Genomic DNA, 18,218 nt, shown 5'->3' with positions numbered 1-18,218 from the left:
TTCCTTGAATTCAATGTAAAATTTAGAAAAAGAAAAAAAAAAAAAAAGAAGCAATTTAAACAAAAATAAATAAATAAATTAGGAAATAGGGACAAAAGAATGTAAAGAAAGAATAAAATCATAGAAAATAAAGTAAAAAAAAAAAATGTAAAATGATAACCACTAATATAATAGAAAATAACTATTTTTTTTTTTTACATACTTTTTCCAGTTCCAATGAAATTTATAAGTATAGGAAGAAACTCCAGTCAAATAGATATTTTTTATTTCAACCATCCTTCTTATATATAGCGTAAAAGAAACAACTCTTTCAACATATATAAATATTAATTATCAATACAAAAATAAGGATAGAAAATTGAATCAGAAAAACAGAAGCACATAAAATAAATACAAACAAACATATTATTTACAATTTTATTCAACACAGCCTCGGCAAACTAAAAAAACAAAGGCTATAACAGTTTACAAACAAAAAGGTTCCAACAATTGCAAAAACTTTGTTCTTTTTGCTTTGAGCACCATTCTCCGATAATGTAACCAACATTGCAGTTTTGCATAGCCACAAACCATTGCTTCTCCATATATTTATTTGAGAAAGCGAGAGATATTGGAGTGACTTTTGACATTTCCCAAAGAAAAAAAAACTGTCGTTTGATTGTTTGAGGTTTAGTTTGTAACGGACATTTAGTGGGACGAGAAGCGGTGTTTGAGTAAAAGATTTTACTAAAAGGAAGAGAGGTCCCCAAGAGGTAGCTCAATCGGCTAGGGATCACGCCTCATGAAGCGGAGGTCACTAGTTCGAATCCCTCCTCCCCCTTTTGTGTGGACATGTCAAAAAAAAAAAAAAAACTAAAAGGAAGAGAGAGAGAGGGGTAGAAATTAGTGAGAATTTAATGACAACAAAATTAAACATTTCTTTTTCATTTTCTATTCAACGGAAGAGAGTTAATTAGGAATATTAAACGCACCGTTTATTTTCACTTGAAATACATTGAGCATTTCTGTTTCTCTTTTTTTTTTTTTTTTTTTTTCAATTTTACTTAAAGGAAGAGAAAGAGGTAGAAATTAGTGAGAATTTAATGACAAAAAATTTGACATTTCTATTCATTTTTTATTCAATATAAGAGAGTTAATTAATCATATTAAATGCACCATTAATTTTACTTGAAATAAATGGTCTGGTTTAGTTTTACTTAAATTACCGGTTTTTTACTTAAATGAACGGTTCAATGTTTAAAAAGTATGGGTTCATGCCACGTGTGTATATATATATATATATATATATATATATATATATATATATATATATATATATATATATATATATATATATATATATATAAGAGTTAATTAGTCATATTAAATGCACCATTTATTTTACTTGAAATACATGGACCGGTTTAGTTTTACTTAAATTACCGGTTTTTTACTTAAATGATCGATTCAATGTTTAAAAAGTATGGGTCATGCCACGTGTTGTTTAGATTTACTTAAATTACCGGTTAAATGACCGATTTAGTGTTTAAAAAGTATGGGTTCATGCCACGTGTCCTAATTCTAGGTCAACTCTAAGTTGGAACTCGGCTTTATATATAAGAGTTAATTAGTCATATTAAATGCACCATTTATTTTACTTGAAATACATGGACCGATTTAGTTTTACTTAAATTACCGGTTTTTTACTTAAATGACTGGTTCAATGTTTAAAAAGTATGGGTTCATGCCACGTGTCCTAATCTAGGCAAACTCTAAGTTGGAACTCAGCTTTTATATATACTAACTCATAACCCGCGCTATGCGAGAGATTCTTCATTATAATTTAGTTTCAAAATTTAAACATATCTTTATCGTACTTTTTATTATAGGTTAAAAAATGCTTGTAAAAAAAAAAAAAATTATCACACATCTTTCAATAAAAAGACTAAACGGTAAGACTCTTAATTTTATTTTAACCCAAAAAAGCAAAACTTTTTAAAATATTTGTTCGAGTGCGTTTGGGATTGCGATTTCGTAGACAATAAGTGCGATTTTAAACCAAATTGCAGAACATAGACCGTTTGAGAATTGCGTTTTTAAAAATTGCGATTTGAAAACGCAGAAAATCTGCTTTTTCAAATCGCAGATAAGATGATGCTTTTTTGAAAACGCAGAATTTTAAAAGGTAAATTCGCGATTTTAAAGGCTAAACTGTGATTTTGCCAAACGCTTAATTGCGTTTTTAAAAATCACTTTTTTCAAATCGCACATTTTAAAATCGTTATTTTAAATCGCACTTTTTGAAATCGCAAACCCAAACGGACCCGAAGTATAAAAAAAAATAGCAAAAAGAAAATCTAAATTTCAAATATTACAGCATATGTGTTGTAGTTTTTTCAATGGTCAAGATAGTGTTGTAATTTTTTTTTTTTTTTAAAAATTTTACAGCACCTAAGCCAAATCCTACAAAATAAAATAAAATTTTTCACTCAACATTTAATGAATCAAATAAATCCTCTCACATCACGTTCAATGCTTAATGAAATAATTTTTTGCCTTATTTTACCTTCAAAAGTAGAAAAAACACTTCAAAAAAAAAAAAATTGAGTGAATCATACCAAAAAATAATAAAAATTAAAAAATTCAAATATATTAAAAAATAAGACGTTTTAATTTTATTTTAATCCATATAAATTAAAACATATTAAAATCTTTGTTCTCATATCAGTAGTTTAAAAGAAGTATAAAGAAAAAAGAAAAAAGAAAAAAAACGCAAGAAGAAAATCTGTAAATTATGATTATCAAAGCATTAATAAAAAAAATTAGCAGGAGTCTCTAATATTATTGGTGTGATACATATTACATTTCGATACAAATAAAACCTATATAATTCTAAACATTCTAAAAAATATATATAGCAAACTAAACAAAATGACTGAAAATCGAGTAAATCATACAAACGAAAACAAAAATATTCGTTAAAACATTCAAATAAACTAAAAAATAAGACACTTAATTTTAGTTTAATCCATATAAATTAAAACATGTTATAATCTTTGTGCCAATATGAATAGTTTATAACGAAAAAGAAGTATAAATAATAAAAAAAAAAATAGCAAGAAGAAAACATGGTTTAATCTAATTACCAAAGCATTAGTAAAAAATTAGCAGGAATTTATGATATTGTTAGTGTGATACCTATTATATTTAAATACAAATAAAACCCAAGTAATAATAAACATTTTAAAAAAATACTGAACAAACTAAACAAAATATTTTTTTATGAATACAAAATAAAACAAAATCTTTCATTAAACATTTATCGCACTCCACAAAACCAAAAACAAAAAAAAAAAGAAAAAAAAAAAAAGAAAAAGAAAAGAAAAGAAAAGAAAGTAAAGTCCTTCAGAAGAACAAAACAAAATTATGTATTTCAACACTCTGTTCTTCTCTTGAATGTTGCTGCTGGATGCTCTTGATTTCACAATTCAAGATGTTTCAAACCCTAAAGAGAGAGATGTATAAATAACCAATCTAAGAGAATCATATGACTTTTTAGCTTACTTGTATGATTTCTTTAGAATTAATGCATACAATACCTGTATGATTAATTATGAGTAGTTAATGCAGTACGTTTTTAGTTTTAAATTTTGTCTCTCTATAATTTTGGAGAGTTGTAAATTCTGAAATCATAATATTGTATATTAAAATTTTGAACTTAATGAAAATATAAGGAAAACTTTTGAAATAAAATTTTGGAGAAAAAAAAAAACTGACCACTTATAATTAATGCATGATTTTAATTTTAATTTTTTTTTAAAACATCTCACAACTTAATTTGGCTATAATGATACTTAATGATATAATGCAAAAAAAAATCCTTATTTTGGTCTCATTAAAATTAACACCCATGATCTTTTTCATTAAAGCATAATAAATTTATTAAAATTATGACAAAATTGGTTCAACCTTTAAAATTAACCGATTTTTTTTACTTAAAAAATCGGTGTAGTGTTTAAAAATTATGGGTTCACGCCACGTATCATAATTCTCCATTGTACAAAGAACATTGGATGAATATATAAATCACATAAAATTTTACTTTCAAAATAGCCATAATTTTAGTTTTAATCCATATAAATTAAAACATTTAAAATACTCTCATATATGTAGTTTAAAATGGAAAGAGATGTAAAGAAGAAAAAAAAAATAGGAAGAGAAAAATCTGAATTTTGATTATCAAAGCATTAATAGTATGATTAATAGTAGGAATCTATAATATTGTTAGTGTGATACGTACCTATTATGTTTCAATAAAAATAAAATCCTGTTAAAAAAAATAAATAAAATAAAATCCATATAATTTTGAACATTAAAAAAAAAAAAGCATTTCAAATTTAATGCTTAATTAACTCTTTAGTGTTTTAAAAGCATTTCTATTCATTTTGTGCACAATAATCAAATAAAATTTTGCCTTTTTTAGCTTTCAAAAGCAAAATAATACTTCCAAAAAATAAGAGAAAATCGTGTAAATCACATAAAAGAAAAAAAAAAAAAATCTCATAAACATTCAAATGAAGAATTGCTTAACCAAAAATTTCACAAACAAAATGGAAACATATTTAGATTTCAACTAAAAATATAAAATACTAAAGAAACACCTTTAATTGTATCATTAATTGAGAGAGAGAGAGAGACTAATTGTATTATTAATAGAGAGAGAGATATTAAATAGACCGGTTCAATTTTATTTAAAAGACTGGTTCAGTATTTAAATGACTGATTTAGTTACTAAAAAATATGAGTTCATGCCATGTGTCACCATTCTATGTCATTCTAAGGAAGAACTCGGCTTTTATATATACTAGCTCGTAACCCATGCTATGCGCGGGTTTCTTCCTTATAATTCAGTTTCATAAAATAATAAATAAAAAAAAAAAAAAAAAAAGGGAAGAAGAGAAGCATAGAAAATATAGATAAAAAATGAAAACTGAAAAACACTAATATAATATAATAGGGACAAAAATTTCTTATAAACTGGTTTATAGGAAATTTTCTACAACTCACATTTAAAAAAGACATGTATCCTTCAAACATGTGAGAAGCACATTTTTTTTTATTAATGCTATTAAAAAAGTATTTACGAAGTACATGCTATTTAATTAACATATGCTTCTCACATTTCAAATGACACATGTCAATCTTATATGTGGATTGTAAGAAATTTTTGTCCATATAATAGTGTTATCTTTTTTGTATTACACAAAGTAATAAAAAAACTACTCAATAAACATAATACGCTAAAAAATCATCATACCCCGTACAAAAAACAACCATAGAAAACTCTCTCTCACCATCATTTTCTTGAATTTAGTGTAAAATTTACAAAAGATAAAATAAGTAATTTGAATGAAAAATAATATATTAATTACATAAAAAATAAAGAAAAAAAGAAGAAGAGAGGAAATGAAATAAGAGAACCATAGAAAATATAGACAAAAAATGAAAAATAAAAAATACTTATAGAATAAATTAGAGTTTTCTTTTCCATATACTTTTCCGGTTCATATGAAATCTTGAAAATCAATATTGTCTATCAATTAAGCACGTTAACAATGTGCATTATACAAGGAAAAAAAATCAGTGAACAATGTAAATTAAAAAATCGTCATACCTCGTACTCAAAACAATAATTAATGTAAACTCTCTCTCTCCATGGTTTCCTTGAATTCAATGTAAAATTTAGAAAAGGAAAAAGAAAAAAGAAAAAAAGAAAAAAAGAAAAAAAGAAAAAAGCAATTTGAACAAAAAAATAATATAAATTAGGAAATAGGGACAAAACAAAAATGTAAAGAAAGAACAAAATCATAGAAAATAAAGTAAAAAAAAATGATAACCATTAATATAATAGAAAATAACTATTTTTTATATACTTTTTCCAGTTCCAAAGAACTTTGTAGGTATAGGAAGAAACTACGGTCAGATAGATATTTTTTAATTCGACCATCATTCTTATATATTGCGTAAAAGAAACTACTTTTTCAACAAAAATAAAAAAAAATAATATAAATTATCAATGCAAAAATAATGATAGAAAATCAAATCAGAAAAACAGAAGCACATAAAATAAATACAAACATATTATTTACAATTCTATTGAACTCAACCTCGACAAACTTGAAAGACAAACTAAAAAAAAAAGGTTATAGCAATATTACAAACAAAAATGTTCCAACAATAGCAAAAACTTCGCTCTCTTTGCTTTGAGCACCACTCTCCGGTAATGTAAACAACATTTCAGTTTTGCATAGACACAAACCATTACTTCTCCATATATTTATTTGAGAAAGCGAGAAATATTGGAGTGACTTTTGACATTTCCCAAAGAAAAAAAAACTGACATTTGACTCTTTGAGGTTTAGTTTGTAACGGACATTTAGTGGGAGAGGAAGTAGTGTTAGAGTAAAAGATTTTACTTAAAGGAAGAGAGAGAGGTAGAAATTAGTGAGAATTTAATAACAACAAAATTAAATGTTTCTATTCATTTTCTATTCAATGGAAGAGATTTGATTAGGAGTACGTTTCTATTCATTTTTTATTCAATATAAGATAGTTAATTAGTCATATTAAATACACCATTTATTTTACTTGAAATACACAGACCGGTTTAGTTTTACTTAAATTACTAGTTTTTTTACTCAAATGGCCGGTTCAATATTTAAAAGTATGGATTCATGCCACGTGTCCTAATTCTAGGTCAACTCTAAGTTAGAACTCGGCTTTTATATATGATATGATATGATATGATATGTTTCAATAAAAATAAAATCCATATAATTTTGAACATTAGAAAAAAAAACATTTCAAATTTAAAGCTTAATTAACTCTTTAGTGTTTTAAAAGCATTTATATTCCTTTTGTGCACAATAATCAAATAAAATTTTGCATTTTTTGACTTTCAAAAGCAGAATAACACTTACAAAAAATAAGTGAAAATCGTAAAAATCACATAAAAGAAAAACTAATATCCCATAAAACATTTAAATCAATTAATACATAAGACCCTTATTTTTAGTTTAATTCATATAAATTAAAACATGTTAAAATATTTATTCACATAGGTGTAGTTTAGAATGAAAATAAGTATGAAGAAGAAAAATAGCAAGAAGAAAACCACGATTTTGATTATCAAAATATAAAATAGAAAATTAGTAGGAATTTTTTTTTTTTATGTTGGTGTGATACCTATTATATTTGAATCCTATATAATTCTGAACATTCGAAAAAGCAAATGAACAAAAAAAAAATCTCATAAACATTCAAATGAAGAATTGTTCAATCACAAATTTCACAAACAAAATGGAAACATATTTAGATTTCAACCAAAAATATAAAAATACCAAAGAATCATATTTTTATCATTAATTGAGAGAGAGAAGCTACTTGTATCATTAATAGAGAGAGAGAGATTAAATAGACCGGTTATATTTAGATTTCAACAAAAAATATAAAAATACCAAAGAGTCATACTTATATCATTAATTGAGAGAGAGATGGGCTACTTGTATCATTAATAGAGAGAGAGAGAGAGAGAAGGGGAGAGATTAAATAGACCGGTTCAATTTTATTTAAAATACCGGCTCAGTATTTAAATGACCGGTTTAGTCACTAAAAAATATGGGTTCATGCCACGTGTCACTATTCTATGTCATTCTAAGGAAAAACTCGGCTTATATATATATATATATATATATATATATATATATATATAATAATTTCTACACCATATCTTTAAAAAACAATTGTAATGATTATACAAAAGGTAATCATTAGTATTAAAGTTTGCTATAATTAAGGATATGGAAGTGAAAGAGCTAGACTAATCTCATTTTTATCAAGAAATTGAAATTGAGCCAAGAACCACAAAAATTGAGTCAAAAATTTGTATTATAAAGGATAATGATTCTGTCCAATGTCCACTAATTTTCCATTATGATAAAAGGAAGAGACATCAAAACTTCTTAATTTCCCAAAAAACTTTACAAACAATGCGAACATATTGGCTTTTGAATATGCAAATTCCAAATCGAAAGGAGCACTAAGTATGCTAAATAATTTTCCCACGATCCCAACTTCCTCATTGACAACACATTTCCTCAAAAGAAGCAACAAATATGCTAAACTTCGCACGAAAAAATGGCCCAAGACTTTGACAACTATCTTACAAAGTGGATGGGAAAAACTCCTATATTTTGCCATTAATGTTTCTTAAATAAAAATTTTCATATAGAATATTGTAATAGAGAATACGATAGACATTTAAGAGTAGTAAAAAGAAACAAAAGCATACACACTTTACACGAATCTTCACCTTCAGAAAACCCCAACAATATTAAAATAGAGCATGGCCAATAAAGTACATGAGTTCTAGTGCTTCAAGCACAAGTGCAAAACATTAAAGGAATTTCATTTCAGGATCAACTTTACCCATAATATTATTTTCCAAGTTCCTAACATAACATGAAATCACAAACTTAATTATCAATATAAACTACGTATTTTGATTATCAAAAACACAGAATTAATTTGGATCCCAATATCCTAAATTGGGATATTGGGATTAGGTATCCATATAGATGTTATAGTTGGTCTCTAAGTTTCAATTAAGTTAAATTTTTTTAAAAGAGAGAGCAATCAAGGCATATGCAAGCAAAAATAAAAAATAAAAAAAAATTGAGACTAAACATTAATTAAACAAAAAGATATAATGGAAGCCAACAAACACAAGAGGACTTAAGAGGGTCAGTCCTAACCAAATGGGCACTAGCTAGAGACAACAAAGGAACACACAATATGTAACACCCCAGTCCCATATTGGGAAGAGATGAATAGCTCACATAGAGTGAGTGATTTATAAGAGATAGATGAGTGCTAAGTCCCACATTGCCTGGTTACTAGGTGAAACTGGGCTTTATAATAGATTCTAGGAAAGCTCTAAATTGACTAGTCCTTTTGGGGTGATAGCGCAGATGTGGCTAACGCTTTTCCTTGGGTCGTTACAAATGGTATCAGAGCCATTGCCCAGTCTGAGATGGTGGGAGCGTGCATAAGCCCAATGAGGTACGCCAGCGGGGACGCTGGGTCCAAAGAGGGGGTGATTGTGACGTTCCACATCGTCTGGGAATGAGGATGTGCTTATATGTATAAATGCACTCTTTATGACACAACGCGTCTGGAGCCCAGATGGTTGGGTGTAAGGAACAAAGCCTTGAGGTTGAGGGTTCGAGTAGTCCCAAGATACCAAAGAGGACAATATTGTGGGTGGGTCACCATGGCTGCGGCGTGCTCTGATACCACAACAACGCGTTTTAAAGCCGTGATGGTCATGAACCTATCAGAACTCCGCAGTTAAGCGTGCTTCTACGAGAGCAATCCCAGGATGGGTGACCTCCTGGGAAGTCTGGTATGAAAAGCCAAAAACGGACAATATTGTGTCATTGGGGGTGGGTCGTTACAAATTTGTAACGACCCAAGGAAAAGCGCTAGCCACATCTGCGCTATCACCCCAAAAGGACTAGTCAATTTAGAGCTTTCCTAGAATTTATTATAAAGCCCAGTTTCACCTAGTAACCAGGCAATGTGGGACTTAGCACTCATCTATCTCTTATAAATCACTCACTCTATGTGAGCTATTCATCTCTTCCCAATATGGGACTGGGGTGTTACAAACTCCCCCCTTAAACCCCTGACGTCCCCGTCAGGGCCACGTCATGCAGTGCTCCAGTACCACATGACCTGATGTTACTAGGTGGCTCTGATACCATTTGTAACGACCCAAGGAAAAGCGCTAGCCACATCTGCGCTATCACTCCAAAAGGACTAGTCAATTTGAAGCTTCCCTAGAATCTATTATAAAGCCCAGTTTCACCTAGTAACTAGGCAATGTGGGACTTAACACCCATGAGTATCTTTATAAACTACTCACTCTGTGAACTATTCATCTCTTCCCAATATGGGACCGGGGTGTTACACAATAAGCAACACAACAAACACAAGAAATTTTATTGCTAGTTTTGTTATGGTGTGCATTTAAGAAACTTCAATAAAAAGAATCCTTAAGAAAACGTAGTTGAAACAAACAAATCTTTAGACCAAATCATAAAGGAGAAGCACATCATCTCTCTAATTGCGGAGGACAATTTTTTGCATTGCCTTAAGTAACCTCTGGACATGAGAAATGGATAGAAAATAATTTAAATGAAATTAGAGACCAAGATAGTTATAGTTCCAACCAATAGATTCACAAACAAATATATAACCACTAGTATGAGTTTGCAACTCTATAATGTGAAAAGACAATCCCTCAGAATCCATTGCTCATCAAATAAAAATCGAGTCCACTGCTTCTAATTTCATATAAATTCTTCACTGGGATTGAAAGCAAAATTCTTGAACAAAATTCACATATAAATAATAAAGGCATATGCTTGTTCAAACTAGCCACAAAATCACCAAAACCACAACCGTAAATAGTGAAATGTTAAGACACTTGGCAAAACTGGGAACCATATATCCAACCAACAGTTATAACAACCAACAACCATTGAACATGTATAGCCAATAGCCAAACACTCCAAATAATTTGTACTCATCCATATAATTCCATGCAAGCCTCCCGCTTGCTACATTTTACAGTACTTTCACCAATAAGTAAATGACAATGAGATTAAAATAACTTACCATCGATCACTTGAACCCTTTAGCACCGCAATTTTTAGCCCATCTTTCTCTCTTGCCATCCTACATACACTTAAAAAAAAAACCGTTATATAATTTTACTCTCTTACTTTGTTTACTCAAAGTTCTTTAACCTTGATAAATATGTCAAGGGAAGTTTACTATTCAAAGTTAAAAGAAAAATTTGTCTTAATCTCTTACCTTGTAATGAGCCTCCTGCTTGCTACATCTTACAATACTTCCACCAATAAGTGAATGACAATGGGATTGAAATAACTTACCATCGATCACTTGAGCCCTTTAGCATCGCAATTTCTTGTCCTTCTTTCTCTCTTGCCATCCTGCAAACACTTAAAAAGAAAATTTTGTTATATAATTTTACTCCCTTACTTTGTTTACTCAAAGTTCTTTAACCTTGGTAAACATGTCAAGGGAAGTTTACTATTCAAAGTTCTTTAACGAAAAAATTGTCTTAGTCTCTTACCTTGTAACACAAACCATCATTGTTCGAATCTTTTAAACTAGATACAAAACATAATTGTCCGAATCTCTTATACTAAATAGAAACCATAATTGTTCGAATCTTTTATACTATTATAAAAAGTCTAAGAAAAACTACAACCAAAGTGCCCTCAAATGACCATCTTTGCTTCATTGACCTCTGGTAGAGCTCCCTCCATGCTTAGTAAGATTAGAGTTCATATCTTAATCAATAATCTTTGTAACAATTACATATCAAATATGTGTGTATGAAAATTCTTGCGATTGGAAAAGTTCTCTAACCCTTGAAATTGTGATAGTACTCTTTCCATCTCTGCCCAAATCTCTTCCTGCATCCTTTCCTGTGATGCGGCCATCTCTGTCTGCAATGTGGCCATCTCTTCACGCATCCTTTGATGTGATGCCTCGATCTCTTGCCGATGCTTCTAGCATTCCTCATGAATGTCAATTCGGCTTGTGGAACGTGCTCAAGAAGAATTTGACCGGGTAGGCCTGACACCACACCCCATCCCTCGAACATGTCCTGAGCGTGAAACCCCTAACACTTGGGAGAATATCTCTAGCTTCTTCAGTGCAATTTACGTTGTCTAAGTTTGCTCTTGCTTCCATTTCATTCTGCACAAGCAAAATGAACATTAACTAAGTTATTCACACAAATTAATTATTTATATTCGTTACGAATAATCATTTTATTTACTTACATATAAGTAGGGGTGTAAACTCGGTGTGGGTTCCCCGGTTACTGAATTTCAGTAACCGGAATCAGAACTGGGAATTACCCTATTACCCAGGTAAAACCGGTAATCAAGACTGGATACTAAAAAAAAAAAACAAAAAACAACCAAACAGCAGCCAGAATTCCAATTCGATTCATTTCCCACATTTTCTCAGCAACCAAACAGCAAAAATTCACAACCAAATTAATCCAATGTGGTAAACCAGGAGGAAGAAGACTGGTTCTTGTAGAGCACAAAGGAGGCTGCGGCGGAGGGAGCGCGGCCCATGCCGACAGAGGGCCGGCTGCTGGCGAAGCTGGCTTCAGAGTCTCGCTCGAATTGGCGGAGGTGCTCTAGAGGGGTCGACGGTGGTGGTGGGTTGAACGACTCCTTTGGGCGGCTTCGCCTACCACCTATGGCTTTCATCATTTGTTAGGCGTCTAGGCAAAAGGGGAGGTTTTTTTTTACAGTGATTTGAAAATAATCCATGGATAGGAGGAAGGATGAAGGAAAGAGACATTAGAGAAGAAGCTTCAGGGATTCATCAATAATAAAAGAAAAAGAAGAAGCTTCAGGGAGAAGAAGAAAGAAATGATTCAAATGAAAAGTTAGAGTGGGATTCGTGCGACGTGCGTGAGTATACCGAGGTCACAGAAGGGTGAGGCTCGAGGTTAGTGTGTTTTACAGCACTACAAGGACCCTTATTTTGAACAATATTGGACCGGTCCTTTGCCTCTAAAGAAAAAGCCCATATTCAATATATATATATATATCAGGCCCAAAATAGTATATATAGCTGGACCCGGTTACCCGGTTATAACCGAGTGTCTAGGAAATTAAATAACCGGCTCCGGTTCTGGGTACCCGGTTTATAAATAATCGGGTACCAAACCTGTTTTTCGGTTACCCGGAGTCGATTTCCCGGCTGGTTATAACCGATCTGAAATTACACCCTTACATATAAGTTCTCAACAACTTCATTCACAAAAGACTCATCCTTCTTCTTGAGCATATCACTATAAAATTCGAGAGTACCGGGCTTGACACCAGTTATTTTTGTCTGCATATAAAACACATAATTAATGGTAATAAACTAAAATTACTGTGATCAGACGTATACTTTAAACTTCTTACCTTCTTGTGAAGAACGTTGATGAATGAGTAGGTGCCAACAGTGTGGTTTGTTTTCATTTCGCATCTATTAGCCGCATTTCGTCTACACTTCTCTTGATAGTGTTCAATCAAAAATCAAATATTCATTATATTTCTTACAGTTGTAATCAAATATAATAAATCCTAATTAACAAACCAGTTTAAGAATATATATTTACCTTCCATGTGGGTGATTCAAATGAGTTACAAATCAAAGGCCATTGTTCTTGACGAACATCTTTAGGAAAAGTGGCCCTCGCCTTGGCTATTGCACCTTTAGGTGTCTTTTGATCCTTAAATTAAACAGAAGAATTGAGTGTGGAATATAAGAAGTTCCTTACTCAATCAAATATTTTCCACATATAAAGTTACAAGGGAAGAGAGAGGGGAGAGAGGGGGGAAGAAACAAAGAGCTGCAAAAGAATAGGCTCAACAAGTCAAATATTCAAATCCAGACAAAATTTAAACACATAAATTTAAATTAGACAATCATAATTCGAATTAGACAAATATATATAAATTTAAAAACAATGCCAACTTCTCAAGACAAATTAAATCCACTCGTCAGGGGAAAACTTTAAATTTAGGTATAATATTTGCTTTCAGAAAACATAAATTTCCAACACATTTTCTACCAATTTTATCTTCGTGTAGGGTTATGATGTATTGTCTTTTTTTGGGATGCCCTATAGTATAGGTGTTCAACCAATTGCACAATCTGGATTCATGAATTGGATTTTGCATCTTTTCTCAATTAAATTCTTTTGTTTAAAAACGTGTTGCTATTTTTTTATTTTTTTTTCTGCGCAGAAAGAGAAAAAGAAAAAGAAAAAGTGTTGCTAATTGTAACTGAATGAGTTATTTGAGGACTACATAGGACATCTAGCCGTGGCATCAATGGCTTCTTCTAAATTAGCAGGGGAGAGCGACAATCCTGAGAAACTACATGAAAGATTGAAGGCAAGTTCAGTTTATCCAAAATTCATTGTGTTCCAAAATTAAGTATTCAACTCTTCAGCATATTCCTCCATGTTAGTAAATCAAAATCAATGAACAATGAACAATGAACAAAAACATTCGGTGAAAAATAGCCTACCTCTTTGAATATTGATTTCCAGTGAAACTTAAGGTAAAGAGAAGCGGTTTACACATAAGGACCTCTTTGTATATCGACTTGCGCACATCCTCATACACCTTTTTGTTTATTGTACTTTATCTGTTGAATGCTTTATTTGTGAAGCCAAAATTTAGTCCTTCATGAGACTAGTACTCGAAGGTTTTGCCGAAATAAATAAGATGTAAAAGTGCTTATGATGAGTGCAAAATATTGTATATTTGGACCCCTTAATTTGCATATGTTAAACCTTTAGCCTCGTTATTTTCTAATGTTTTTGGTTAGTTTTGGTATTCTAATGTTTTACTAGACATTGAGAGAAAACGGCAGCTTTAAGGTGAAAAATACAAAACTTGAAAGAAAGCACACTTTGAGAAGACCTAGATGATGTGGTTATGTTTAACAAAATCATTGAAAGGATTAAATCGAAATTTCTCTAATTGGAGTCAAAATCGGATTGGATTAAATTTAAGATTCTGCATATGTTATAGTATTTTGGCCATAACTTTCCGTTTAAATACTGGATTAAAATGAAACCAGCGGCGTTGGAAAGCTAACTCAAAATACTACAAATAATTGTGAAATAGGATTTTCGTAATTCAGATTTCTGCTATGCCAAAAGTGTCCCGAAATATAAGAATGCAAATCTAGACGAATTCTATTTCAATTTGTACTATGATTGCTTTTAAATTTGACTAGGTACCTTATAAACTAACATATTATCTAATTAATTAACATATACTAAGTACATATATTTAATTATATGTTACTCGATATTTCTATGTGTATATATATTTATATCGTAGTTAACTATAATCTAACTGACATCAAACTTGGTTAATTAACAATAGCTATATATTGTACTTAATTATATTATAGTTGCTTAGTTATTTAGAATATATTAGACTCGCTACTTGCTCACATTAATATACCATTAATTAGTTTATGAACTCAAATGGCATTCTCCATGAGTGGGAGTTTGAGCTTGCCTGAGTTTTCAACGATCGAGCCGAGCTTGAACATATATTTCATAGATCGGCTCTAGTTCGAGATGGACAATTTAAGATCGATCGGACTAGTACTTAAGGATCAATCGCATGTTAGATCAAACTTTCACTGTGTCAAATTTGATTAATCAAACTCTATCATGATCGATCTGACTAATACACTAGGATTGATTGGATGTTCGATCAATCAGAGCAATACACTTAGATCGATCAGGTCTTCAATCGATCTTATGATCCTATCATGATCGATCAGACTAGTACTTAGGATCAATCGTACGTTAGATTGAACTTTCACTTTGTCAAATTTGATTGATCGAACTCTATCATGATCGATCAGACTAATGCACATGGATTGATTGGATGTTCGATCGATCAGAGTAATACACTTAGATCGATCAAATCTTCTATCGATCCTATGATCCTATCATAATTGATTGGACTAGTACTTAGGATTAATCGTACGTTAGATCGAACTTTCACTTTGTCAAATTTGATTGATCGAACTCTATCATGATCGATCAGACTAATGCACTAGGATTGATTGGATGTTTGATCGATCAGAGTAATACACTTAGATTGATCAGATCTTCTATCGATCCTATGATCCTATCATGATCGAACAGACTAATGCACTAGGCTAATTGATTGAATGTTCGATCGATTAGAGTAATACATTTGGATCAATCAGATCTTCTATCGATCCTATGATTCTATCATGATCAATCAGACTAGTACTTAGGATCAATCGCATGTTACTATATATAAAATTAATTAATACATATATATATATATATATATATATATATATATATATATATATATATATATATATATATATATATATATATATATATATATATATATATATATATATAAAATTAGAGCCCTTTTTAACAAAACAACTTTACTTAAAATGGCTCTAATCAGAGCTGTTTTTGTTAAAACGGCTCCAACGAAAACGGCTCAAAAAGTCGTTTTTTAGTGCATGCAAAATGGACACATGACATTTTTATAGAACCCAGTTTAAAAGAAATCTTAGTCTATCTAGAATTGTCAATAATGATTTTTTACCATAAAAAAAATGATTGAAAACAAACTAAGAAAGTCGGCACAATTACCTTTATTATAATTCCACTACAAGAACTTTCTTCATTAGTGTCTAGATTATTAGCAGCGACTTTTGGGTCGACGCAAATATGTCGCCGTTAAAAAGTTCGTGGGAATTTTTCACCATGCACGGGCTGTTGTGGGAAGCTATTAACAGCAATTCAAGATGTCACCACTAAATATAGATCATTAGTGGCAACAAATGGTTTCAGATCTATAATTTTTTGGGTCGACAAAAAATATTTTAGTAGCGACATTTGTCATGACTGCTGTTGACTGATCATAATTAGCATCGACCCAACAAGTTGCGGTTAGTGTCGGACCATTAGCAGTGACAAAGAGTTCATTCTAATGAGCAAGTTTTTTTGTATTGTTTACAAATGAGAGAAATTCACGCGGCGCAAAATTGACTTTCCTCGTGGCTATCGCAACACCTTAATTAATTGGGCTAAATACATTTTTAGTATCTGAATTTTGAAAACTTTATTTTTTACTATATGAATTTCAATTCGTATCACAAATGGTACCTGTGTTTTGAGAAAAGACGGACTTGGTATCTCCGTTAATTTTTCCTTCCAATATTTAACAGATTGCCAAGTGTCAACCCCTAAGGCAAGGGTTGACACGTGGTAAAATATATAAAAAAAAAAAAAAAATTTTAAAAATAATAAACTTTAAAAAAAATTGAAAAAAGAAAGAAAGAAGAGAAGCCACCCCCTTAACCGGTTTGGGGTGGCAAAAAAAAAAAAAGGGTGGTCTTTGGACCTTGGGGGTGGTTCGGTATAACGCCATAGATTTTAAGACATAAAATATAATGTCTTAAAATAGAATTTAAGACCTAATAATAAAGCAAAAGAATATATATATGAATTTTTATGAGAATAAATATTCATTGGTATTTTACCTTAGTATATGAATATTTATAAGATTAAATATTCATTCATTGATTAAGACGTGTTTATATTTTCAATTTGATAAAAGTTCAAACAGACCTTAAAATTTGGAACGATGAAAATAGAGTCAAACAATTTCTGTTTTGGTTGATTCAAAAACTAGAAAACTCTATTTGAAGTCCTCTTGCTACCCTCTGAATTTTATAATTTTTTGGATTCCGTTTAGGGCGCAATAACACTCGAGAAAAATTCTACTCTTAATTTGGACGAAAATTTAACATTAATAATTTATGGGCTCATTTTAGTTCTTCATGAACCCAGCCCGGCCCGTTGAACCAGCCCATTCCTATTGCTGTCCACGAACCTAGTCCAAGTCCAAGTGAAGCCCCATCCACAGTTATCTTCTTCCCTCTTTCCCTTATCATATTTTTGCACAAAATATCTTCACCTCTCTAGCAAATTTACTGCCCACGATCCGGTTACAGTCGTTGGATCAATTTTGATCCAAGAAATCTTGACCACCCAATTCAGTATAAAACAGAGACATTTTCAATGGCACACCTCTCTTCTTCAATTCTTTCAAAACTCTCTCTCTCTCGGTTTCTCTCCATTTTCCAGCAGGAACTCTGTTCCTCTCTTCTTCTCTTTGGTTCATCTCTTTCTCTGTGAGTTGTGAAAAACAGAGTATGGAAACCATGCTCTTCCTCTTCTGTTTTCTCTCAAAACCCACAGCCTCTTCCAGCTCTTAAACCTCTCGATCAATAGTAGAGAAGAGAAGAAGAATTCTTCTTCTCGGGTGCAACAGAAACAGGAAAGGATACTCCCATTTTGTCGGCCCAGGTGCGCACAGAAAAGAAGGACTCTCTCAAAGTCTTTCACTCGCCTGAGCTCTCTGTGCCGTCCACTGTGTGTGCGTCGGATCACAGGAATAAAACGTTATTATTTATATTGATTCCTTTTAGGGTAAAAGTGTGGTTGAGTATTATTAGTACCGCATGTGGCGCATATATTA

General features: G+C 31.0%; 1 non-coding gene across 1 annotated transcript; it reads right to left on the bottom strand.

The window, feature by feature from the left end:
- Nucleotides 1–10,336: 10,336 nt before the first annotated feature.
- LOC133880792 (small nucleolar RNA R21) lies at nucleotides 10,337–10,415 on the bottom strand. Its single transcript, XR_009902409.1, has one exon. It is a non-coding gene; the product is annotated as a small nucleolar RNA R21 (small nucleolar RNA).
- Nucleotides 10,416–18,218: the final 7,803 nt, after the last annotated feature.

Source organism: Alnus glutinosa, chromosome 10 (genome assembly GCF_958979055.1).
Source record: "Alnus glutinosa chromosome 10, dhAlnGlut1.1, whole genome shotgun sequence".
NCBI classification, from domain to species: Eukaryota; Viridiplantae; Streptophyta; class Magnoliopsida; order Fagales; family Betulaceae; genus Alnus; species Alnus glutinosa.
The sequence above is the reverse complement of the archived record's forward strand: the minus strand, read 5'-3'. Positions and strand labels throughout refer to the sequence as shown.